This window comes from Watersipora subatra, chromosome 1 (assembly GCF_963576615.1).
Source record: "Watersipora subatra chromosome 1, tzWatSuba1.1, whole genome shotgun sequence".
Classification (NCBI taxonomy): Eukaryota; Metazoa; Bryozoa; class Gymnolaemata; order Cheilostomatida; family Watersiporidae; genus Watersipora; species Watersipora subatra.
In genome coordinates, this window is record NC_088708.1 from 54787546 (window position 1) to 54813162 (window position 25617).

At 40.1% G+C, this 25617-nt stretch overlaps 16 non-coding genes across 16 annotated transcripts; all 16 read left to right on the plus strand.

Moving 5' to 3' along the window:
- Nucleotides 1-1499: 1499 nt before the first annotated feature.
- Trnai-uau (transfer RNA isoleucine (anticodon UAU)) lies at nt 1500-1584 on the plus strand. Its single transcript is given in 2 exon segments — nt 1500-1537; nt 1549-1584. It is a non-coding gene; the product is annotated as a tRNA-Ile (tRNA).
- Nucleotides 1585-2483: 899 nt separating this feature from the next.
- Nucleotides 2484-2568, plus strand: Trnai-uau (transfer RNA isoleucine (anticodon UAU)). The gene is given in 2 exon segments: nt 2484-2521; nt 2533-2568. It is a non-coding gene; the product is annotated as a tRNA-Ile (tRNA).
- A 2865-nt stretch (nt 2569-5433) lies between these two features.
- On the plus strand, nt 5434-5667 carry Trnai-uau (transfer RNA isoleucine (anticodon UAU)). The gene is made up of 2 exons: nt 5434-5471; nt 5632-5667. It is a non-coding gene; the product is annotated as a tRNA-Ile (tRNA).
- A 1719-nt stretch (nt 5668-7386) lies between these two features.
- Nucleotides 7387-7471, plus strand: Trnai-uau (transfer RNA isoleucine (anticodon UAU)). The gene is given in 2 exon segments: nt 7387-7424; nt 7436-7471. It is a non-coding gene; the product is annotated as a tRNA-Ile (tRNA).
- Nucleotides 7472-7550: 79 nt separating this feature from the next.
- Trnai-uau (transfer RNA isoleucine (anticodon UAU)) lies at nt 7551-7635 on the plus strand. Its single transcript is given in 2 exon segments — nt 7551-7588; nt 7600-7635. It is a non-coding gene; the product is annotated as a tRNA-Ile (tRNA).
- A 1756-nt stretch (nt 7636-9391) lies between these two features.
- Trnai-uau (transfer RNA isoleucine (anticodon UAU)) lies at nt 9392-9476 on the plus strand. The gene is given in 2 exon segments: nt 9392-9429; nt 9441-9476. It is a non-coding gene; the product is annotated as a tRNA-Ile (tRNA).
- Nucleotides 9477-10699: 1223 nt separating this feature from the next.
- Trnai-uau (transfer RNA isoleucine (anticodon UAU)) lies at nt 10700-10784 on the plus strand. The gene is given in 2 exon segments: nt 10700-10737; nt 10749-10784. It is a non-coding gene; the product is annotated as a tRNA-Ile (tRNA).
- A 1063-nt stretch (nt 10785-11847) lies between these two features.
- Nucleotides 11848-11932, plus strand: Trnai-uau (transfer RNA isoleucine (anticodon UAU)). Its single transcript is given in 2 exon segments — nt 11848-11885; nt 11897-11932. It is a non-coding gene; the product is annotated as a tRNA-Ile (tRNA).
- Nucleotides 11933-13636: 1704 nt separating this feature from the next.
- Trnai-uau (transfer RNA isoleucine (anticodon UAU)) lies at nt 13637-13721 on the plus strand. The gene is given in 2 exon segments: nt 13637-13674; nt 13686-13721. It is a non-coding gene; the product is annotated as a tRNA-Ile (tRNA).
- An 896-nt stretch (nt 13722-14617) lies between these two features.
- Trnai-uau (transfer RNA isoleucine (anticodon UAU)) lies at nt 14618-14702 on the plus strand. Its single transcript is given in 2 exon segments — nt 14618-14655; nt 14667-14702. It is a non-coding gene; the product is annotated as a tRNA-Ile (tRNA).
- A 1063-nt stretch (nt 14703-15765) lies between these two features.
- On the plus strand, nt 15766-15850 carry Trnai-uau (transfer RNA isoleucine (anticodon UAU)). Its single transcript is given in 2 exon segments — nt 15766-15803; nt 15815-15850. It is a non-coding gene; the product is annotated as a tRNA-Ile (tRNA).
- Nucleotides 15851-20326: 4476 nt separating this feature from the next.
- Nucleotides 20327-20411, plus strand: Trnai-uau (transfer RNA isoleucine (anticodon UAU)). The gene is given in 2 exon segments: nt 20327-20364; nt 20376-20411. It is a non-coding gene; the product is annotated as a tRNA-Ile (tRNA).
- Nucleotides 20412-21307: 896 nt separating this feature from the next.
- Nucleotides 21308-21392, plus strand: Trnai-uau (transfer RNA isoleucine (anticodon UAU)). Its single transcript is given in 2 exon segments — nt 21308-21345; nt 21357-21392. It is a non-coding gene; the product is annotated as a tRNA-Ile (tRNA).
- An 899-nt stretch (nt 21393-22291) lies between these two features.
- Trnai-uau (transfer RNA isoleucine (anticodon UAU)) lies at nt 22292-22376 on the plus strand. Its single transcript is given in 2 exon segments — nt 22292-22329; nt 22341-22376. It is a non-coding gene; the product is annotated as a tRNA-Ile (tRNA).
- A 1704-nt stretch (nt 22377-24080) lies between these two features.
- On the plus strand, nt 24081-24165 carry Trnai-uau (transfer RNA isoleucine (anticodon UAU)). The gene is given in 2 exon segments: nt 24081-24118; nt 24130-24165. It is a non-coding gene; the product is annotated as a tRNA-Ile (tRNA).
- Nucleotides 24166-24897: 732 nt separating this feature from the next.
- On the plus strand, nt 24898-24982 carry Trnai-uau (transfer RNA isoleucine (anticodon UAU)). Its single transcript is given in 2 exon segments — nt 24898-24935; nt 24947-24982. It is a non-coding gene; the product is annotated as a tRNA-Ile (tRNA).
- The last annotated feature ends 635 nt before the right edge of the window (nt 24983-25617 follow it).

The window sequence follows — 25617 nt, forward strand, 5'->3', positions numbered from 1 at the left end:
TTGTTGTCACAAATATCTCAACCGCAAGCTCCAGTGGCGCAATCGGTTAGTGCGCTGTACTTATAAACAGTATGAGATGCAGAGGCTGTGAGTTCGAGCCTCACCTGGAGCAAAACTTTATTGTGTTACAAAACATAATGTTAGTAGAAATTCGGAATGGCAAATCTTTGTCACAAATATCTAAACCACAAGCTCCAGTGGCGCAATCGGTTAGTGCGCGGTACTTATAAACAGTATGAGATGCAGAGGCTGTGAGTTCGAGCTTCACCTGGAGCACATTATTATTGTGTTACAAAACATAATATCAGTAGAAATTCGCAACGGGAAATTTTTGTCACAAATATCTAAATCACAAGCTCCAGTGGTGCAATCGGTTAGTGCGCTGTACTTATAAACAGTATGAGATGCAGAGGCTGTGAGTTCGAGCCTCACCTGGAGCACATTATTATTGTGTTACAAAACATAATGTTAGCAGGAAGTCGTAATCGGAAAATTCTGTCACAAATATCTAAACCACAAGCTACAGTGGCGCAATCGGTTAGCGCGCTGTACTTATAAACAGTATGAGATGCAGAGGCTGTGAGTTCGAGCCTCACCTGGACCACATTTTTATTGTGTTACAAACATTATGTTAGTGGAAAGTCGTAATGGGAAAACTTTGTCACAAATATCTAAAACACAAGCTCCAGTGGTGCAATCGGTTAGTGCGCTGTACTTATAAACAGTATGAGATGCAGATGCTGTGAGTTGGAGCCTCACCTGGAGCACATTATTATTGTGTTACAAAACATAATGTTAGCAGGAAGTCGTAATCGGAAAATTCTGTCACAAATATCTAAACCACAAGCTACAGTGGCGCAATCGGTTAGCGCGCTGTACTTATAAACAGTATGAGATGCAGAGGCTGTGAGTTCGAGCCTCACCTGGACCACATTTTTATTGTGTTACAAACATTATGTTAGTGGAAAGTCGTAATGGGAAAACTTTGTCACAAATATCTAAAACACAAGCTCCAGTGGTGCAATCGGTTAGTGCGCTGTACTTATAAACAGTATGAGATGCAGATGCTGTGAGTTGGAGCCTCACCTGGAGCACATTATTATTGTGTTACAAAACACGATGTTAGTAGAAATTCGCAATGGAAATATTTGGTGAATTGTACCCAAATAACAAGCTCCAGTCATGCAAATGGTTAGTGTGCTAATCTTATAATCAGTATGACATGCAGAGGCTGTGCGTTCGAGCCTCACCTGGAGCACAATTTTATTGTGACAAAACATTATGATAGTAGGAAGTCGCAATGGAAAAATTTGGTGATTTGTACCTTAATCTCAAGCTCCAGTCATGCAATTGGTTAGTGCGCTGAACTTATAATCGGTATGACATGCAGAGACTGTGAGTTCGAGCTTCACCTGGAGCACAATTTTATTGTTTTACAAAACATAATGTTAGTAGAAATTCGGAATGGCAAATTTTTGTCACAAATATTTCAACCACAAGCTCCAGTGGCGCAATCGGTTAGCGCGCTGTACTTATAAACAGTATGAGATGCAGAGGCTGTGAGTTCGAGCCTCACCTGGAGCACATTATTATTGTGTTACAAAACATAATGTTAGTAGAAATTCGCAACGGGAAATTTTTGTCACAAATATCTAATTCACAAGCTCCAGTGGTGCAATTGGTTAGTGCGCTGAACTTATAATCAGTATGACATGCAGAGACTGTGAGTTCGAGCCTCACCTGGAGCACATTTTTATTGTTTTACAAAACATAATGTTAGTAGAAAATCGGAATGGCCAATTTCTGTCACAAATATCTCAACCACAAGCTCCAGTGGTGCAATTGGTTAGTGCGCTGTACTTATAAACAGTATGAGATGCAGAGGCTGTGAGTTCGAGCCTCACCTGGAGCACATTATTATTGTGTTACAAAACATAATGTTAGTAGGAAGTCGTAATCGGAAAATTCTGTTATAAATATCTAAACCACAAGCTCCAGTGGTGCAATCGGTTAGTGCGCTGTCCTTATAAACAGTATGAGATGCAGAGGCTGTGACTTCGAGCCTCACCTGGAGCAAAACTTTATTGTGTTACAAAACATGATGTTAGTGGAAATTCGCAATGGAAAATTTTTGTCACAAATATCTAAACCACAAGCTCCAGTGGTGCAATCGGTTAGTGCGCTGTACTTATAAACAGTATGAGATGCAGAGGCTGTGAGATCGAGCCTCACCGGGAGCACATTTTTATTGTTTTACAAAACATAATGTTAGTAGAAAGTCGCAATGGAAAAATTTGGTGATTTGTACCCAAATCTCAAGCTCCAGTCATGCAATTGGTAAGTGCGCTGAACTTATAATCAGTATGACATGCAGAGGCTGTGAGTTCGAGCCTCACCTGGAGCACATTTTTATTGTGTTACAAAACATAATGTTAGTAGAAATTCGGAATGGCAAATTGTTGTCACAAATATCTCAACCGCAAGCTCCAGTGGCGCAATCGGTTAGCGCGCTGTACTTATAAACAGTATGAGATGCAGAGGCTGTGAGTTCGAGCCTCACCTGGAGCAAAACTTTATTGTGTTACAAAACATAATGTTAGTAGAAAGTCGCAATTGGAAAAATTTGCCACAAATATCTAAAGCACTAGCTCCAGTGGTGCAATCGGTTAGCGCGCTGTACTTATAAACAGTATGAGATGCAGAGGCTGTGAGATCGAGCCTCACCGGGAGAACATTTTTATTGTTTTACAAAACATAATGTTAGTGGAAAGTCGCAAAGGAAAAATTTGGTGATTTGTACCCAAATCACAAGCTCCAGTCATGCAAATGGTTAGTGTGCTGATCTTATAATCAGTATGACATGCAGAGGCTGTGAGTTCGAGCCTCACCTGGAGCACAAATTTATTGTGTTACAAAACATAATGGTAGTAGAAATTCGCAATGGTAAATTTTTGTCACAAATATCTAAACCACAAGCTCCAGTGGTGCAATCGGTTAGCGCGCTGTACTTATAAACAGTATGAGATGCAGAGGCTGTGAGTTCGAGCGTCACCTTGACCACATTTTTATTGGGTTACAAAACAAAATGTTAGTAGAAATTCGGAATGGCAAATCTTTGTCACAAATATCTAAACCACAAGCTCCAGTGGCGCAATCGGTTAGTGCGCTGTACTTATAAACAGTATGAGATGCAGAGGCTGTGAGTTCGAGCTTCACCTGGAGCACATTATTATTGTGTTACAAAACATAATATCAGTAGAAATTCGCAACGGGAAATTTTTGTCACAAATATCTAAATCACAAGCTCCAGTGGTGCAATCGGTTAGTGCGCTGTACTTATAAACAGTATGAGATGCAGAGGCTGTGAGTTCGAGCCTCACCTGGAGCACATTATTATTGTGTTACAAAACATAATGTTAGCAGGAAGTCGTAATCGGAAAATTCTGTCACAAATATCTAAACCACAAGCTACAGTGGCGCAATCGGTTAGCGCGCTGTACTTATAAACAGTATGAGATGCAGAGGCTGTGAGTTCGAGCCTCACCTGGAGCACATTATTATTGTGTTACAAAACATAATGTTAGTAGAAATTCGCAACGGGAAATTTGTGTCACAAATATCTAAATCACAAGCTCCAGTGGTGCAATTGGTTAGTGCGCTGAACTTATAATCAGTATGACATGCAGAGACTGTGAGTTCGAGCCTCACCTGGAGCACATTTTTATTGTTTTACAAAACATAATGTTAGTAGAAAATCGGAATGGCAAATTTCTGTCACAAATATCTCAACCACAAGCTCCAGTGGTGCAATTGGTTAGTGCGCTGTACTTATAAACAGTATGAGATGCAGAGGCTGTGAGTTCGAGCCTCACCTGGAGCACATTATTATTGTGTTACAAAACATAATGTTAGTAGGAAGTCGTAATCGGAAAATTCTGTTATAAATATCTAAACCACAAGCTCCAGTGGTGCAATCGGTTAGTGCGCTGTCCTTATAAACAGTATGAGATGCAGAGGCTGTGACTTCGAGCCTCACCTGGAGCAAAACTTTATTGTGTTACAAAACATGATGTTAGTGGAAATTCGCAATGGAAAATTTTTGTCACAAATATCTAAACCACAAGCTCCAGTGGTGCAATCGGTTAGTGCGCTGTACTTATAAACAGTATGAGATGCAGAGGCTGTGAGATCGAGCCTCACCGGGAGCACATTTTTATTGTTTTACAAAACATAATGTTAGTAGAAAGTCGCAATGGAAAAATTTGGTGATTTGTACCCAAATCTCAAGCTCCAGTCATGCAATTGGTAAGTGCGCTGAACTTATAATCAGTATGACATGCAGAGGCTGTGAGTTCGAGCCTCACCTGGAGCACAAATTTATTGTGTTACAAAACATAATGGTAGTAGAAATTCGCAATGGTAAATTTTTGTCACAAATATCTAAACCACAAGCTCCAGTGGTGCAATCGGTTAGCGCGCTGTACTTATAAACAGTATGAGATGCAGAGGCTGTGAGTTCGAGCCTCACCTTGACCACATTTTTATTGGGTTACAAAACAAAATGTTAGTAGAAATTCGGAATGGCAAATCTTTGTCACAAATATCTAAACCACAAGCTCCAGTGGCGCAATCGGTTAGTGCGCTGTACTTATAAACAGTATGAGATGCAGAGGCTGTGAGTTCGAGCTTCACCTGGAGCACATTATTATTGTGTTACAAAACATAATATCAGTAGAAATTCGCAACGGGAAATTTTTGTCACAAATATCTAAATCACAAGCTCCAGTGGTGCAATCGGTTAGTGCGCAGTACTTATAAACAGTATGAGATGCAGAGGCTGTGAGTTCGAGCCTCACCTGGAGCACATTATTATTGTGTTACAAAACATAATGTTAGCAGGAAGTCGTAATCGGAAAATTCTGTCACAAATATCTAAACCACAAGCTACAGTGGCGCAATCGGTTAGTGCGCTGTACTTATAAACAGTATGAGATGCAGATGCTGTGAGTTGGAGCCTCACCTGGAGCACATTATTATTGTGTTACAAAACACGATGTTAGTAGAAATTCGCAATGGAAATATTTGGTGAATTGTACCCAAATAACAAGCTCCAGTCATGCAAATGGTTAGTGTGCTAATCTTATAATCAGTATGACATGCAGAGGCTGTGCGTTCGAGCCTCACCTGGAGCACAATTTTATTGTGACAAAACATTATGATAGTAGGAAGTCGTAATGGGAAAATTTTGTCACAAATATCTAAACCACAAGCTCCAGTGGTGCAATCGGTTAGTGCGCTGTACTTATAAACAGTATGAGATGCAGAGGCTGTGAGTTCGAGCCTCATCTGGAGCGCATTTTTATTGTGTTACAAAACATTATGATAGTAGAAAGTCGTAATGGGAAAACTTTGTCACAAATATCTAAACCACAAGCTCCAGTGGCGCAATCGGTTAGCGCGCTGTACTTATAAACAGCCTCACCTGGAGCACATTATTATTGTGTTACAAAATATAGTGTAGAAATACAGTGTCAGCAGAAATTTGCAATAGAAAAATTTGGTGATTTGTACCCAAATCACAAGCTCCAGTCATGCAAATGTTTGGTGTGCTGATCTTATAATCAGTATGACATGCAGAGGCTGTGAGTTCGAGCCTCACCTGGAGCACATTTTTATTGCGTTACAAAACATAATGTTAGTAAAAATTCGCAATGGCAAATTTTTGTCACAAATATCTAAACCACAAGATCCAGTGGTGCAATCGGTTAGCGCGCTGTACTTATAAACAGTATGAGATGCAGAGGCTGTGAGATCGAGCCTCACCGGGAGCACATTATTATTTTGTTACGAAACATAATGTTAGTAGAAAGTCGCAATTGGAAAAATTTGCCTCAAATATCTAAAGCACTAGCTCCAGTGGCGCAATCGGTTAGTGCGCTGTACTTATAAACAGTATGAGATGCAGAGGCTGTGAGATCGAGCCTCACCGGGAGCACATTATTATTGTGTTACAAAAAATAATGTTAGTAGAAAGTCGCAATTGGAAAAATTTGCCACAAAGATCTAAAGCACAAGCTCCAGTGGTGCAATCGGTTAGTGCGCTGTACTTATAAACAGTATGAGATGCAGAGGCTGTAAGTTCGAGCCTCACCTTGACCACATTTTTATTGGGTTACAAAACAAAATGTTAGTAGAAAGTCGCAATGGGAAAAGTTTGTCACAAATACCGAAATCACAAGCTCCAGTGGTGCAATTGGTTAGTGAGCTGTATTTAAAAACAGTATGAGATGCAGAGGCTGTGAGTTCGAGCCTCACCTGGAGCACATTTTTATTGTTTTACAAAACATAATGTTAGTAGAAAGTCGCAATGGAAAAATTTGGTGATTTGTACCTTAATCTCAAGCTCCAGTCATGCAATTGGTAAGTGCGCTGAACTTATAATCAGTATGACATGCAGAGACTGTGAGTTCGAGCCTCACCTGGACCATACTTTTATTGTGTTACAAAACATTATGTTAGTAGAAATTCGGAATGGCAAATTTTTGTCACAAATATCTAAACCACAAGCTCCAGTGGCGCAATCGGTTAGCGCGCTGTACTTATAAACAGTATGAGATGCAGAGGCTGTGAGTTCGAGCTTCACCTGGAGCACATTATTATTGTGTTACAAAACATAATATCAGTAGAAATTCGCAACGGGAAATTTTTGTCACAAATATCTAAATCACAAGCTCCAGTGGTGCAATTGGTTAGTGAGCTGTACCTAAAAACAGTAGGAGATGCAGAGGCTGTGAGTTCGAGCCTCACCTGGAGCACATTTTTATTGTTTTACAAAACATAATATTAGTAGAAAGTCGCAATGGAAAAATTTGGTGATTTGTACCTAAATCTCAAGCTCCAGTCATGCAATTGGTTAGTGCGCTGAACTTATAATCAGTATGACATGCAGAGACTGTGAGTTCGAGCTTCACCTGGAGCACAATTTTATTGTTTTACAAAACATAATGTTAGTAGAAATTCGGAATGGCAAATTTTTGTCACAAATATCTCAACCACAAGCTTTAGTGGCGCAATCGGTTAGTGCGCTGTACTTATAAACAGTATGAGATGCAGAGGCTGTGAGTTCGAGCCTCACCTGGAGCACATTATTATTGTGTTACAAAACATAATGTTAGTAGAAATTCGCAACGGGAAATTTTTGTCACAAATATCTAAATCACAAGCTCCAGTGGTGCAATTGGTTAGTGCGCTGAACTTATAATCAGTATGACATGCAGAGACTGTGAGTTCGAGCTTCACCTGGAGCACATTTTTATTGTTTTACAAAACATAATGTTAGTAGAAAATCGGAATGGCAAATTTTTGTCACAAATATCTCAACCACAAGCTCCAGTGGCGCAATTGGTTAGCGCGCTGTACTTATAAACAGTATGAGATGCAGAGGCTGTGAGTTCGAGCCTCACCTGGAGCACATTTTTATTGTTTTACAAAACATAATGTTAGTAGAAAATCGGAATGGCAAATTTCTGTCACAAATATCTCAACCACAAGCTCCAGTGGCGCAATTGGTTAGCGCGCTGTACTTATAAACAGTATGAGATGCAGAGGCTGTGAGTTCGAGCCTCACCTGGAGCACATTATTATTGTGTTACAAAACATAATGTTAGTAGGAAGTCGTAATCGGAAAATTCTGTTATAAATAAGCTGAGATGCAGATTCTGTTATAACCAAGCTGAGATGCTTGGTGCACTAACCGATTGCACCAAGCTCCAGTGGTGCAATCGGTTAGTGCGCTGTCCTTATAAACAGTATGAGATGCAGAGGCTGTGACTTCGAGCCTCACCTGGAGCAAAACTTTATTGTGTTACAAAACATGATGTTAGTGGAAATTCGCAATGGAAAATTTTTGTCACAAATATCTAAACCACAAGCTCCAGTGGCGCAATCGGTTAGCGCGCTGTACTTATAAACAGTATGAGATGCAGAGGCTGTGAGTTCGAGCTTCACCTAGAGCACATTATTATTGTGTTACAAAACATGATGTTAGTAGAAATTCGCAAAGGAAATATTTGGTGAATTGTACCCAAATCACAAGCTCCAGTCATGCAAATGTTTGGTGTGCTGATCTTATAATCAGTATGACATGCAGAGGCTGTGAGTTCGAGCCTCACCTGGAGCACATTTTTATTGTGTGACAAAACATTATGATAGTAGGAAGTCGTAATGGGAAAATTTTCTCACAAATATCTAAACCACAAGCTCCAGTGGTGCAATCGGTTAGTGCGCTGTACTTATAAACAGTATGAGATGCAGAGGCTGTGAGTTCGAGCCTCACCTTGACCACATTTTTATTGTGTTACAAAACAAAATGATAATAGAAAGTCGCAATGGGAAAAGTTTGTCACAAATACCGAAATCACAAGCTCCAGTGGTGCAATTGGTTAGTGAGCTGTACTTAAAAACAGTATGAGATGCAGAGGCTGTGAGTTCGAGCCTCACCTGTAGCACAATTTTATTGTGTTACAAAACATTATGATAGTAGAAAGTCGCAATGGGAAAACTTTGTCACAAATATCTAAACCACAAGCTCCAGTGGCGCAATCGGTTAGCGCGCTGTACTTATAAACAGCCTCACCTGGAGCACATTATTATTGTGTTACAAAATATAGTGTAGAAATACAGTGTCAGTAGAAATTTGCAATAGAAAAATTTGGTGATTTGTACCCAAATCACAAGCTCCAGTCATGCAAATGTTTGGTGTGCTGATCTTATAATCAGTATGACATGCAGAGACTGTGAGTTCGAGCCTCACCTGGAGCACATTTTTATTGCGTTACAAAACATAATGTTAGTAAAAATTCGCAATGGCAAATTTTTGTCACAAATATCTAAACCACAAGATCCAGTGGTGCAATCGGTTAGCGCGCTGTACTTATAAACAGTATGAGATGCAGAGGCTGTGAGATCGAGCCTCACCGGGAGCACATTATTATTGTGTTCCAAAACATAGTGTCAGTAGAAAGTCGCAATTGGAAACATTTGCCACAAATATCTAAAGCACTAGCTCCAGTGGTGCAATCGGTTAGCGCGATGTACTTATAAACAGTATGAGATGCAGAGGCTGTGAGTTCGAGCCTCACCTGGAGCACATTTTTATTGTTTTACAAAACATAATGTTAGTAGAAAGTCGCAATGGAAAAATTTGGTGATTTGTACCTAAATCTCAAGCTCCAGTCATGCAATTGGTAAGTGCGCTGAACTTATAATCAGTATGACATGCAGAGGCTGTGAGTTCGAGCCTCACCTGGAGCACATTTTTATTGTGTTACAAAACATAATGTTAGTAGAAATTCGGAATGGCAAATTGTTGTCACAAATATCTCAACCGCAAGCTCCAGTGGCGCAATCGGTTAGCGCGCTGTACTTATAAACAGTATGAGATGCAGAGGCTGTGAGTTCGAGCCTCACCTGGAGCAAAACTTTATTGTGTTACAAAACATAATGTTAGTAGAAATTCGGAATGGCAAATCTTTGTCACAAATATCTAAACCACAAGCTCCAGTGGCGCAATCGGTTAGTGCGCGGTACTTATAAACAGTATGAGATGCAGAGGCTGTGAGTTCGAGCTTCACCTGGAGCACATTATTATTGTGTTACAAAACATAATATCAGTAGAAATTCGCAACGGGAAATTTTTGTCACAAATATCTAAATCACAAGCTCCAGTGGTGCAATCGGTTAGTGCGCTGTACTTATAAACAGTATGAGATGCAGAGGCTGTGAGTTCGAGCCTCACCTGGAGCACATTATTATTGTGTTACAAAACATAATGTTAGCAGGAAGTCGTAATCGGAAAATTCTGTCACAAATATCTAAACCACAAGCTACAGTGGCGCAATCGGTTAGCGCGCTGTACTTATAAACAGTATGAGATGCAGAGGCTGTGAGTTCGAGCCTCACCTGGACCACATTTTTATTGTGTTACAAACATTATGTTAGTGGAAAGTCGTAATGGGAAAACTTTGTCACAAATATCTAAAACACAAGCTCCAGTGGTGCAATCGGTTAGTGCGCTGTACTTATAAACAGTATGAGATGCAGATGCTGTGAGTTGGAGCCTCACCTGGAGCACATTATTATTGTGTTACAAAACATAATGTTAGCAGGAAGTCGTAATCGGAAAATTCTGTCACAAATATCTAAACCACAAGCTACAGTGGCGCAATCGGTTAGCGCGCTGTACTTATAAACAGTATGAGATGCAGAGGCTGTGAGTTCGAGCCTCACCTGGACCACATTTTTATTGTGTTACAAACATTATGTTAGTGGAAAGTCGTAATGGGAAAACTTTGTCACAAATATCTAAAACACAAGCTCCAGTGGTGCAATCGGTTAGTGCGCTGTACTTATAAACAGTATGAGATGCAGATGCTGTGAGTTGGAGCCTCACCTGGAGCACATTATTATTGTGTTACAAAACACGATGTTAGTAGAAATTCGCAATGGAAATATTTGGTGAATTGTACCCAAATAACAAGCTCCAGTCATGCAAATGGTTAGTGTGCTAATCTTATAATCAGTATGACATGCAGAGGCTGTGCGTTCGAGCCTCACCTGGAGCACAATTTTATTGTGACAAAACATTATGATAGTAGGAAGTCGTAATGGGAAAATTTTGTCACAAATATCTAAACCACAAGCTCCAGTGGTGCAATCGGTTAGCGCGCTGTACTTATAAACAGTATGAGATGCAGAGGCTGTGAGTTCGAGCCTCACCTGGAGCACATTTTTATTTTGTTACAAAACATTATGATAGTAGAAAGTCGTAATGGGAAAGTTTTGTCACAAATATCTAAACCACAAGCTCCAGTGGTGCAATCGGTTAGTGCGCTGTACTTATAATCAGTATGAGACGCAGAGGCTGTGAGTTCGAGCTTCACCCGGAGCACATTATTATTGTGTTACAAAACATAATGTTAGTAGAAAGTCGCAATGGGAAAAGTTTTTCACAAATACCGAAATCACAAGCTCCAGTGGTGCAATTGGTTAGTGAGCTGTACTTAAAAACAGTATGAGATGCAGAGGCTGTGAGTTCGAGCCTCACCTGGAGCACATTTTTATTGTTTTACAAAACATAATGTTAGTAGAAAGTCGCAATGGAAAAATTTGGTGATTTGTACCTTAATCTCAAGCTCCAGTCATGCAATTGGTAAGTGCGCTGTACTTATAATCAGTATGACATGCAGAGGCTGTGAATTCGAGCCTCACCTGGAGCACATTTTTATTGTGTTACAAAACATAATGTTAGTAGAAATTCGGAATGGCAAATTTTTGTCACAAATATCTAAACCACAAGCTCCAGTGGCGCAATCGGTTAGCGCGCTGTTCTTATAAACAGTATGAGATGCAGAGGCTGTGAGTTCGAGCTTCACCTGGAGTACATTATTATTGTGTTACAAAACATAATATCAGTAGAAATTCGCAACGGGAAATTTTTGTCACAAATATCTAAATCACAAGCTCCAGTGGTGCAATCGGTTAGTGAGCTGTACCTAAAAACAGTAGGAGATGCAGAGGCTGTGAGTTCGAGCCTCACCTGGAGCACATTTTTATTGTTTTACAAAACATAATATTAGTAGAAAGTCGCAATGGAAAAATTTGGTGATTTGTACCTAAATCTCAAGCTCCAGTCATGCAATTGGTTAGTGCGCTGAACTTATAATCAGTATGACATGCAGAGACTGTGAGTTCGAGCTTCACCTGGAGCACAATTTTATTGTTTTACAAAACATAATGTTAGTAGAAATTCGGAATGGCAAATTTTTGTCACAAATATCTCAACCACAAGCTCCAGTGGCGCAATCGGTTAGCGCGCTGTACTTATAAACAGTATGAGATGCAGAGGCTGTGAGTTCGAGCCTCACCTGGAGCACATTATTATTGTGTTACAAAACATAATGTTAGTAGGAAGTCGTAATCGGAAAATTCTGTCACAAATATCTAAATCACAAGCTCCAGTGGTGCAATCGGTTAGTGCGCTGTCCTTATAAACAGTATGAGATGCAGAGGCTGTGAGTTCGAGCCTCACCTGGAGCAAAACTTCATTGTGTTACAAAACATGATGTTAGTGGAAATTCGCAATGGAAAATTTTTGTCACAAAAATCTAAACTACAAGCTCCAGTGGCGCAATCGGTTAGCGCGCTGTCCTTATAAACAGTATGAGATGCAGAGGCTGTGACTTCGAGCCTCACCTGGAGCAAAACTTTATTGTGTTACAAAACATGATGTTAGTGGAAATTCGCAATGGAAAATTTTTGTCACAAATATCTAAACCACAAGCTCCAGTGGCGCAATCGGTTAGCGCGCTGTACTTATAAACAGTATGAGATGCAGAGGCTGTGAGTTCGAGCTTCACCTAGAGCACATTATTATTGTGTTACAAAACATGATGTTAGTAGAAATTCGCAAAGGAAATATTTGGTGAATTGTACCCAAATCACAAGCTCCAGTCATGCAAATGTTTGGTGTGCTGATCTTATAATCAGTATGACATGCAGAGGCTGTGAGTTCGAGCCTCACCTGGAGCACATTTTTATTGTGTGACAAAACATTATGATAGTAGGAAGTCGTAATGGGAAAATTTTCTCACAAATATCTAAACCACAAGCTCCAGTGGTGCAATCGGTTAGTGCGCTGTACTTATAAACAGTATGAGATGCAGAGGCTGTGAGTTCGAGCCTCACCTGTAGCACAATTTTATTGTGTTACAAAACATTATGATAGTAGAAAGTCGTAATGGGAAAACTTTGTCACAAATATCTAAACCACAAGCTCCAGTGGCGCAATCGGTTAGCGCGCTGTACTTATAAACAGCCTCACCTGGAGCACATTATTATTGTGTTACAAAATATAGTGTAGAAATACAGTGTCAGTAGAAATTTGCAATAGAAAAATTTGGTGATTTGTACCCAAATCACAAGCTCCAGTCATGCAAATGTTTGGTGTGCTGATCTTGTAATCAGTATGACATGCAGAGACTGTGAGTTCGAGCCTCACCTGGAGCACATTTTTATTGCGTTACAAAACATAATGTTAGTAAAAATTCGCAATGGCAAATTTTTGTCACAAATATCTAAACCACAAGATCCAGTGGTGCAATCGGTTAGCGCGCTGTACTTATAAACAGTATGAGATGCAGAGGCTGTGAGATCGAGCCTCACCGGGAGCACATTATTATTGTGTTCCAAAACATAGTGTCAGTAGAAAGTCGCAATTGGAAACATTTGCCACAAATATCTAAAGCACTAGCTCCAGTGGTGCAATCGGTTAGCGCGATGTACTTATAAACAGTATGAGATGCAGAGGCTGTGAGTTCGAGCCTCACCTGGAGCACATTTTTATTGTTTTACAAAACATAATGTTAGTAGAAAGTCGCAATGGAAAAATTTGGTGATTTGTACCTAAATCTCAAGCTCCAGTCATGCAATTGGTAAGTGCGCTGAACTTATAATCAGTATGACATGCAGAGGCTGTGAGTTCGAGCCTCACCTGGAGCACATTTTTATTGTGTTACAAAACATAATGTTAGTAGAAATTCGGAATGGCAAATTGTTGTCACAAATATCTCAACCGCAAGCTCCAGTGGCGCAATCGGTTAGCGCGCTGTACTTATAAACAGTATGAGATGCAGAGGCTGTGAGTTCGAGCCTCACCTGGAGCAAAACTTTATTGTGTTACAAAACATAATGTTAGTAGAAATTCGGAATGGCAAATCTTTGTCACAAATATCTAAACCACAAGCTCCAGTGGCGCAATCGGTTAGTGCGCGGTACTTATAAACAGTATGAGATGCAGAGGCTGTGAGTTCGAGCTTCACCTGGAGCACATTATTATTGTGTTACAAAACATAATATCAGTAGAAATTCGCAACGGGAAATTTTTGTCACAAATATCTAAATCACAAGCTCCAGTGGTGCAATCGGTTAGTGCGCTGTACTTATAAACAGTATGAGATGCAGAGGCTGTGAGTTCGAGCCTCACCTGGAGCACATTATTATTGTGTTACAAAACATAATGTTAGCAGGAAGTCGTAATCGGAAAATTCTGTCACAAATATCTAAACCACAAGCTACAGTGGCGCAATCGGTTAGCGCGCTGTACTTATAAACAGTATGAGATGCAGAGGCTGTGAGTTCGAGCCTCACCTGGACCACATTTTTATTGTGTTACAAACATTATGTTAGTGGAAAGTCGTAATGGGAAAACTTTGTCACAAATATCTAAAACACAAGCTCCAGTGGTGCAATCGGTTAGTGCGCTGTACTTATAAACAGTATGAGATGCAGATGCTGTGAGTTGGAGCCTCACCTGGAGCACATTATTATTGTGTTACAAAACACGATGTTAGTAGAAATTCGCAATGGAAATATTTGGTGAATTGTACCCAAATAACAAGCTCCAGTCATGCAAATGGTTAGTGTGCTAATCTTATAATCAGTATGACATGCAGAGGCTGTGCGTTCGAGCCTCACCTGGAGCACAATTTTATTGTGACAAAACATTATGATAGTAGGAAGTCGTAATGGGAAAATTTTGTCACAAATATCTAAACCACAAGCTCCAGTGGTGCAATCGGTTAGCGCGCTGTACTTATAAACAGTATGAGATGCAGAGGCTGTGAGTTCGAGCCTCACCTGGAGCACATTTTTATTGCGTTACAAAACATTATGATAGTAGAAAGTCGTAATGGGAAAGTTTTGTCACAAATATCTAAACCACAAGCTCCAGTGGTGCAATCGGTTAGTGCGCTGTACTTATAATCAGTATGAGATGCAGAGGCTGTGAGCTCGAGCTTCACCTGGAGCACATTATTATTGTGTTACAAAACATAATGTTAGTAGAAAGTCGCAATGGGAAAAGTTTGTCACAAATACCGAAATCACAAGCTCCAGTGGTGCAATTGGTTAGTGAGCTGTACTTAAAAACAGTATGAGATGCAGAGGCTGTGAGTTCGAGCCTCACCTGGAGCACATTTTTATTGTTTTACAAAACATAATGTTAGTAGAAAGTCGCAATGGAAAAATTTGGTGATTTGTACCTTAATCTCAAGCTCCAGTCATGCAATTGGTAAGTGCGCTGTACTTATAATCAGTATGACATGCAGAGGCTGTGAATTCGAGCCTCACCTGGAGCACATTTTTATTGTGTTACAAAACATAATGTTAGTAGAAATTCGGAATGGCAAATTTTTGTCACAAATATCTAAACCACAAGCTCCAGTGGCGCAATCGGTTAGCGCGCTGTACTTATAAACAGTATGAGATGCAGAGGCTGTGAGTTCGAGCTTCACCTGGAGTACATTATTATTGTGTTACAAAACATAATATCAGTAGAAATTCGCAACGGGAAATTTTTGTCACAAATATCTAAATCACAAGCTCCAGTGGTGCAATCGGTTAGTGAGCTGTACCTAAAAACAGTAGGAGATGCAGAGGACGTGAGTTCGAGCCTCACCTGGAGCACATTTTTATTGTTTTACAAAACATAATATTAGTAGAAAGTCGCAATGGAAAAATTTGGTGATTTGTACCTAAATCTCAAGCTCCAGTCATGCAATTGGTTAGTGCGCTGAACTTATAATCAGTATGACATGCAGAGACTGTGAGTTCGAGCTTCACCTGGAGCACAATTTTATTGTTTTACAAAACATAATGTTAGTAGAAATTCGGAATGGCAAATTTTTGTCACAAATATCTCAACCACAAGCTCCAGTGGCGCAATCGGTTAGCGCGCTGTACTTATAAACAGTATGAGATGCAGAGGCTGTGAGTTCGAGCCTCACCTGGAGCACATTATTATTGTGTTACAAAACATAATGTTAGTAGGAAGTCGTAATCGGAAAATTCTGTCACAAATATCTAAACCACAAGCTCCAGTGGTGCAATCGGTTAGTGCGCTGTCCTTATAAACAGTATGAGATGCAGAGGCTGTGAGTTCGAGCCTCACCTGGAGCAAAACTTCATTGTGTTACAAAACATGATGTTAGTGGAAATTCGCAATGGAAAATTTTTGTCACAAATATCTAAACCACAAGCTCCAGTGGCGCAATCGGTTAGCGCGCTGTACTTATAAACAGTATGAGATGCAGAGGCTGTGAGTTCGAGCTTCACCTGGAGCACATTATAATTGTGTTACAAAACATAATATCAGTAGAAATTCGCAACGGGAAATTTTTGTCACAAATATCTAAATCACAAGCTCCAGTGGTGCAATCGGTTAGTGCGCTGTACTTATAAACAGTATGAGATGCAGAGGCTGTGAGTTCGAGCCTCACCTGGAGCGCATTTTTATTGTGTTACAAAACATAATGATAGTAGAAAGTCGTAATGGGAAAATTTTGTCACAAATATCTAAACCACAAGCTCCAGTGGCGCAATTGGTTAGCCCGCTGTATTTATAATCAGTATGAGACGCAGCGGTTATGAGTTCGAGCCTCACCTTGACCACATTTTTATTGTGTTACAAAACATAATGATAGTAGAAAGTCGTAATGGGAAAATTTTGTCACAAATATCTAAACCACAAGCTCCAGTGGTGCAATTGGTTAGCCCGCTGTACTTATAAACAGTATGAGATGCAGAGGCTGTGAGTTCGAGCCTCACCTGGAGCGCATTTTTATTGTGTTACAAAACATAATGATAGTAGAAAGTCGTAATGGGAAAATTTTGTCACAAATATCTAAATCACAAGCTCCAGTGGTGCAATCGGTTAGTGCGCTGTACTTATAAACAGTATGAGATGCAGAGGCTGTGAGTTCGAGCCTCACCTGGAGCACATTATTATTGTGTTACAAAACATAATGTTAGCAGGAAGTCGTAATCGGAAAATTCTGTCACAAATATCTAAACCACAAGCTACAGTGGCGCAATCGGTTAGCGCGCTGTACTTATAAACAGTATGAGATGCAGAGGTTGTGAGATCGAGCCTCACCTGGACCACATTTTTATTGTGTTACAAACATTATGTTAGTGGAAAGTCGTAATGGCAAAACTTTGTCACAAATATCTAAACCACAAGCTCCAGTGGTGCAATCAGTTAGTGCGCTGTACTTATAAACAGTATGAGATGCAGAGGCTGTGAGTTCGAGCCTCACCTGGAGCGCATTTTTATTGTGTTACAAAACATAATGATAGTAGAAAGTCGTAATGGGAAAATTTTGTCACAAATATCTAAACCACAAGCTCCAGTGGTGCAATTGGTTAGCCCGCTGTACTTATAAACAGTATGAGATGTAGAGGCTGTGAGTTCGAGCCTCACCTGGAGCGCATTTTTATTGTGTTACAAAACATAATGATAGTAGAAAGTCGTAATGGGGAAATTTTGTCACAAATATCTAAACCACAAGCTCCAGTGGTGCAATCGGTTAGTGCGCTGTCCTTATAAACAGTATGAGATGCAGAGGCTGTGACTTCGAGCCTCACCTGGAGCAAAACTTTATTGTGTTACAAAACATGATGTTAGTGGAAATTCGCAATGGAAAATTTTTGTCACAAATATCTAAACCACAAGCTCCAGTGGCGCAATCGGTTAGCGCGCTGTACTTATAAACAGTATGAGATGCAGAGGCTGTGAGTTCGAGCTTCACCTAGAGCACATTATTATTGTGTTACAAAACATGATGTTAGTAGAAATTCGCAAAGGAAATATTTGGTGAATTGTACCCAAATCACAAGCTCCAGTCATGCAAATGTTTGGTGTGCTGATCTTATAATCAGTATGACATGCAGAGGCTGTGAGTTCGAGCCTCACCTGGAGCACATTTTTATTGTGTGACAAAACATTATGATAGTAGGAAGTCGTAATGGGAAAATTTTCTCAAAAATATCTAAACCACAAGCTCCAGTGGTGCAATCGGTTAGTGCGCTGTACTTATAAACAGTATGAGATGCAGAGGCTGTGAGTTCGAGCCTCACCTTGACCACATTTTTATTGTGTTACAAAACAAAATGATAATAGAAAGTCGCAATGGGAAAAGTTTGTCACAAATACCGAAATCACAAGCTCCAGTGGTGCAATTGGTTAGTGAGCTGTACTTAAAAACAGTATGAGATGCAGAGGCTGTGAGTTCGAGCCTCACCTGTAGCACAATTTTATTGTGTTACAAAACATTATGATAGTAGAAAGTCGTAATGGGAAAACTTTGTCACAAATATCTAAACCACAAGCTCCAGTGGCGCAATCGGTTAGCGCGCTGTACTTATAAACAGCCTCACCTGGAGCACATTATTATTGTGTTACAAAATATAGTGTAGAAATACAGTGTCAGTAGAAATTTGCAATAGAGAAATTTGGTGATTTGTACCCAAATCACAAGCTCCAGTCATGCAAATGTTTGGTGTGCTGATCTTATAATCAGTATGACATGCAGAGACTGTGAGTTCGAGCCTCACCTGGAGCACATTTTTATTGCGTTACAAAACATAATGTTAGTAAAAATTCGCAATGGCAAATTTTTGTCACAAATATCTAAACCACAAGATCCAGTGGTGCAATCGGTTAGCGCGCTGTACTTATAAACAGTATGAGATGCAGAGGCTGTGAGTTCGAGCCTCACCTGGAGCACATTATTATTGTGTTACAAAACATAATGTTAGTAGGAAGTCGTAATCGGAAAATTCTGTCACAAATATCTAAACCACAAGCTCCAGTGGTGCAATCGGTTAGTGCGCTGTCCTTATAAACAGTATGAGATGCAGAGGCTGTGAGTTCGAGCCTCACCTGGAGCAAAACTTCATTGTGTTACAAAACATGATGTTAGTGGAAATTCGCAATGGAAAATTTTTGTCACAAAAATCTAAACTACAAGCTCCAGTGGCGCAATCGGTTAGCGCGCTGTCCTTATAAACAGTATGAGATGCAGAGGCTGTGACTTCGAGCCTCACCTGGAGCAAAACTTTATTGTGTTACAAAACATGATGTTAGTGGAAATTCGCAATGGAAAATTTTTGTCGCAAATATCTAAACCACAAGCTCCAGTGGCGCAATCGGTTAGCGCGCTGTACTTATAAACAGTATGAGATGCAGAGGCTGTGAGTTCGAGCTTCACCTAGAGCACATTATTATTGTGTTACAAAACATGATGTTAGTAGAAATTCGCAAAGGAAATATTTGGTGAATTGTACCCAAATCACAAGCTCCAGTCATGCAAATGTTTGGTGTGCTGATCTTATAATCAGTATGACATGCAGAGGCTGTGAGTTCGAGCCTCACCTGGAGCACATTTTTATTGTGTGACAAAACATTATGATAGTAGGAAGTCGTAATGGGAAAATTTTCTCACAAATATCTAAACCACAAGCTCCAGTGGTGCAATCGGTTACTGCGCTGTACTTATAAACAGTATGAGATGCAGAGGCTGTGAGTTCGAGCCTCACCTGTAGCACAATTTTATTGTGTTACAAAACATTATGATAGTAGAAAGTCGTAATGGGAAAACTTTGTCACAAATATCTAAACCACAAGCTCCAGTGGCGCAATCGGTTAGCGCGCTGTACTTATAAACAGCCTCACCTGGAGCACATTATTATTGTGTTACAAAATATAGTGTAGAAATACAGTGTCAGTAGAAATTTGCAATAGAAAAATTTGGTGATTTGTACCCAAATCACAAGCTCCAGTCATGCAAATGTTTGGTGTGCTGATCTTATAATCAGTATGACATGCAGAGACTGTGAGTTCGAGCCTCACCTGGAGCACATTTTTATTGCGTTACAAAACATAATGTTAGTAAAAATTCGCAATGGCAAATTTTTGTCACAAATATCTAAACCACAAGATCCAGTGGTGCAATCGGTTAGCGCGCTGTACTTATAAACAGTATGAGATGCAGAGGCTGTGAGATCGAGCCTCACCGGGAGCACATTATTATTGTGTTCCAAAACATAGTGTCAGTAGAAAGTCGCAATTGGAAACATTTGCCACAAATATCTAAAGCACTAGCTCCAGTGGTGCAATCGGTTAGCGCGATGTACTTATAAACAGTATGAGATGCAGAGGCTGTGAGTTCGAGCCTCACCTGGAGCACATTTTTATTGTTTTACAAAACATAATGTTAGTAGAAAGTCGCAATGGAAAAATTTGGTGATTTGTACCTAAATCTCAAGCTCCAGTCATGCAATTGGTAAGTGCGCTGAACTTATAATCAGTATGACATGCAGAGGCTGTGAGTTCGAGCCTCACCTGGAGCACATTTTTATTGTGTTACAAAACATAATGTTAGTAGAAATTCGGAATGGCAAATTGTTGTCACAAATATCTCAACCGCAAGCTCCAGTGGCGCAATCGGTTAGCGCGCTGTACTTATAAACAGTATGAGATGCAGAGGCTGTGAGTTCGAGCCTCACCTGGAGCAAAACTTTATTGTGTTACAAAACATAATGTTAGTAGAAATTCGGAATGGCAAATCTTTGTCACAAATATCTAAACCACAAGCTCCAGTGGCGCAATCGGTTAGTGCGCGGTACTTATAAACAGTATGAGATGCAGAGGCTGTGAGTTCGAGCTTCACCTGGAGCACATTATTATTGTGTTACAAAACATAATATCAGTAGAAATTCGCAACGGGAAATTTTTGTCACAAATATCTAAATCACAAGCTCCAGTGGTGCAATCGGTTAGTGCGCTGTACTTATAAACAGTATGAGATGCAGAGGCTGTGAGTTCGAGCCTCACCTGGAGCACATTATTATTGTGTTACAAAACATAATGTTAGCAGGAAGTCGTAATCGGAAAATTCTGTCACAAATATCTAAACCACAAGCTACAGTGGCGCAATCGGTTAGCGCGCTGTACTTATAAACAGTATGAGATGCAGAGGCTGTGAGTTCGAGCCTCACCTGGACCACATTTTTATTGTGTTACAAACATTATGTTAGTGGAAAGTCGTAATGGGAAAACTTTGTCACAAATATCTAAAACACAAGCTCCAGTGGTGCAATCGGTTAGTGCGCTGTACTTATAAACAGTATGAGATGCAGATGCTGTGAGTTGGAGCCTCACCTGGAGCACATTATTATTGTGTTACAAAACACGATGTTAGTAGAAATTCGCAATGGAAATATTTGGTGAATTGTACCCAAATAACAGGCTCCAGTCATGCAAATGGTTAGTGTGCTAATCTTATAATCAGTATGACATGCAGAGGCTGTGCGTTCGAGCCTCACCTGGAGCACAATTTTATTGTGACAAAACATTATGATAGTAGGAAGTCGTAATGGGAAAATTTTGTCACAAATATCTAAACCACAAGCTCCAGTGGTGCAATCGGTTAGCGCGCTGTACTTATAAACAGTATGAGATGCAGAGGCTGTGAGTTCGAGCCTCACCTGGAGCACATTTTTATTGTGTTACAAAACATAATGTTAGTAGAAAGTCGCAATGGGAAAAGTTTGTCACAAATACCGAAATCACAAGCTCCAGTGGTGCAATTGGTTAGTGAGCTGTACTTAAAAACAGTATGAGATGCAGAGGCTGTGAGTTCGAGCCTCACCTGGAGCACATTTTTATTGTTTTACAAAACATAATGTTAGTAGAAAGTCGCAATGGAAAAATTTGGTGATTTGTACCTTAATCTCAAGCTCCAGTCATGCAATTGGTAAGTGCGCTGTACTTATAATCAGTATGACATGCAGAGGCTGTGAATTCGAGCCTCACCTGGAGCACATTTTTATTGTGTTACAAAACATAATGTTAGTAGAAATTCGGAATGGCAAATTTTTGTCACAAATATCTAAACCACAAGCTCCAGTGGCGCAATCGGTTAGCGCGCTGTACTTATAAACAGTATGAGATGCAGAGGCTGTGAGTTCGAGCTTCACCTGGAGTACATTATTATTGTGTTACAAAACATAATATCAGTAGAAATTCGCAACGGGAAATTTTTGTCACAAATATCTAAATCACAAGCTCCAGTGGTGCAATCGGTTAGTGAGCTGTACCTAAAAACAGTAGGAGATGCAGAGGACGTGAGTTCGAGCCTCACCTGGAGCACATTTTTATTGTTTTACAAAACATAATATTAGTAGAAAGTCGCAATGGAAAAATTTGGTGATTTGTACCTAAATCTCAAGCTCCAGTCATGCAATTGGTTAGTGCGCTGAACTTATAATCAGTATGACATGCAGAGACTGTGAGTTCGAGCTTCACCTGGAGCACAATTTTATTGTTTTACAAAACATAATGTTAGTAGAAATTCGGAATGGCAAATTTTTGTCACAAATATCTCAACCACAAGCTCCAGTGGCGCAATCGGTTAGCGCGCTGTACTTATAAACAGTATGAGATGCAGAGGCTGTGAGTTCGAGCCTCACCTGGAGCACATTATTATTGTGTTACAAAACATAATGTTAGTAGGAAGTCGTAATCGGAAAATTCTGTCACAAATATCTAAATCACAAGCTCCAGTGGTGCAATCGGTTAGTGCGCTGTCCTTATAAACAGTATGAGATGCAGAGGCTGTGAGTTCGAGCCTCACCTGGAGCAAAACTTCATTGTGTTACAAAACATGATGTTAGTGGAAATTCGCAATGGAAAATTTTTGTCACAAAAATCTAAACTACAAGCTCCAGTGGCGCAATCGGTTAGCGCGCTGTCCTTATAAACAGTATGAGATGCAGAGGCTGTGACTTCGAGCCTCACCTGGAGCAAAACTTTATTGTGTTACAAAACATGATGTTAGTGGAAATTCGCAATGGAAAATTTTTGTCACAAATATCTAAACCACAAGCTCCAGTGGCGCAATCGGTTAGCGCGCTGTACTTATAAACAGTATGAGATGCAGAGGCTGTGAGTTCGAGCTTCACCTAGAGCACATTATTATTGTGTTACAAAACATGATGTTAGTAGAAATTCGCAAAGGAAATATTTGGTGAATTGTACCCAAATCACAAGCTCCAGTCATGCAAATGTTTGGTGTGCTGATCTTATAATCAGTATGACATGCAGAGGCTGTGAGTTCGAGCCTCACCTGGAGCACATTTTTATTGTGTGACAAAACATTATGATAGTAGGAAGTCGTAATGGGAAAATTTTCTCACAAATATCTAAACCACAAGCTCCAGTGGTGCAATCGGTTAGTGCGCTGTACTTATAAACAGTATGAGATGCAGAGGCTGTGAGTTCGAGCCTCACCTGTAGCACAATTTTATTGTGTTACAAAACATTATGATAGTAGAAAGTCGTAATGGGAAAACTTTGTCACAAATATCTAAACCACAAGCTCCAGTGGCGCAATCGGTTAGCGCGCTGTACTTATAAACAGCCTCACCTGGAGCACATTATTATTGTGTTACAAAATATAGTGTAGAAATACAGTGTCAGTAGAAATTTGCAATAGAAAAATTTGGTGATTTGTACCCAAATCACAAGCTCCAGTCATGCAAATGTTTGGTGTGCTGATCTTATAATCAGTATGACATGCAGAGACTGTGAGTTCGAGCCTCACCTGGAGCACATTTTTATTGCGTTACAAAACATAATGTTAGTAAAAATTCGCAATGGCAAATTTTTGTCACAAATATCTAAACCACAAGATCCAGTGGTGCAATCGGTTAGCGCGCTGTACTTATAAACAGTATGAGATGCAGAGGCTGTGAGATCGAGCCTCACCGGGAGCACATTATTATTGTGTTCCAAAACATAGTGTCAGTAGAAAGTCGCAATTGGAAACATTTGCCACAAATATCTAAAGCACTAGCTCCAGTGGTGCAATCGGTTAGCGCGATGTACTTATAAACAGTATGAGATGCAGAGGCTGTGAGTTCGAGCCTCACCTGGAGCACATATTTATTGTTTTACAAAACATAATGTTAGTAGAAAGTCGCAATGGAAAAATTTGGTGATTTGTACCTAAATCTCAAGCTCCAGTCATGCAATTGGTAAGTGCGCTGAACTTATAATCAGTATGACATGCAGAGGCTGTGAGTTCGAGCCTCACCTGGAGCACATTTTTATTGTGTTACAAAACATAATGTTAGTAGAAATTCGGAATGGCAAATTGTTGTCACAAATATCTCAACCGCAAGCTCCAGTGGCGCAATCGGTTAGCGCGCTGTACTTATAAACAGTATGAGATGCAGAGGCTGTGAGTTCGAGCCTCACCTGGAGCAAAACTTTATTGTGTTACAAAACATAATGTTAGTAGAAATTCGGAATGGCAAATCTTTGTCACAAATATCTAAACCACAAGCTCCAGTGGCGCAATCGGTTAGTGCGCGGTACTTATAAACAGTATGAGATGCAGAGGCTGTGAGTTCGAGCCTCACCTGGAGCACATTATTATTGTGTTACAAAACATAATGTTAGCAGGAAGTCGTAATCGGAAAATTCTGTCACAAATATCTAAACCACAAGCTACAGTGGCGCAATCGGTTAGCGCGCTGTACTTATAAACAGTATGAGATGCAGAGGCTGTGAGTTCGAGCCTCACCTGGACCACATTTTTATTGTGTTACAAACATTATGTTAGTGGAAAGTCGTAATGGGAAAACTTTGTCACAAATATCTAAAACACAAGCTCCAGTGGTGCAATCGGTTAGTGCGCTGTACTTATAAACAGTATGAGATGCAGATGCTGTGAGTTGGAGCCTCACCTGGAGCACATTATTATTGTGTTACAAAACACGATGTTAGTAGAAATTCGCAATGGAAATATTTGGTGAATTGTACCCAAATAACAAGCTCCAGTCATGCAAATGGTTAGTGTGCTAATCTTATAATCAGTATGACATGCAGAGGCTGTGCGTTCGAGCCTCACCTGGAGCACAATTTTATTGTGACAAAACATTATGATAGTAGGAAGTCGTAATGGGAAAATTTTGTCACAAATATCTAAACCACAAGCTCCAGTGGTGCAATCGGTTAGCGCGCTGTACTTATAAACAGTATGAGATGCAGAGGCTGTGAGTTCGAGCCTCACCTGGAGCACATTTTTATTGTGTTACAAAACATTATGATAGTAGAAAGTCGTAATGGGAAAGTTTTGTCACAAATATCTAAACCACAAGCTCCAGTGGTGCAATCGGTTAGTGCGCTGTACTTATAATCAGTATGAGATGCAGAGGCTGTGAGCTCGAGCTTCACCTGGAGCACATTATTATTGTGTTACAAAACATAATGTTAGTAGAAAGTCGCAATGGGAAAAGTTTGTCACAAATACCGAAATCACAAGCTCCAGTGGTGCAATTGGTTAGTGAGCTGTACTTAAAAACAGTATGAGATGCAGAGGCTGTGAGTTCGAGCCTCACCTGGAGCACATTTTTATTGTTTTACAAAACATAATGTTAGTAGAAAGTCGCAATGGAAAAATTTGGTGATTTGTACCTTAATCTCAAGCTCCAGTCATGCAATTGGTAAGTGCGCTGTACTTATAATCAGTATGACATGCAGAGGCTGTGAATTCGAGCCTCACCTGGAGCACATTTTTATTGTGTTACAAAACATAATGTTAGTAGAAATTCGGAATGGCAAATTTTTGTCACAAATATCTAAACCACAAGCTCCAGTGGCGCAATCGGTTAGCGCGCTGTACTTATAAACAGTATGAGATGCAGAGGCTGTGA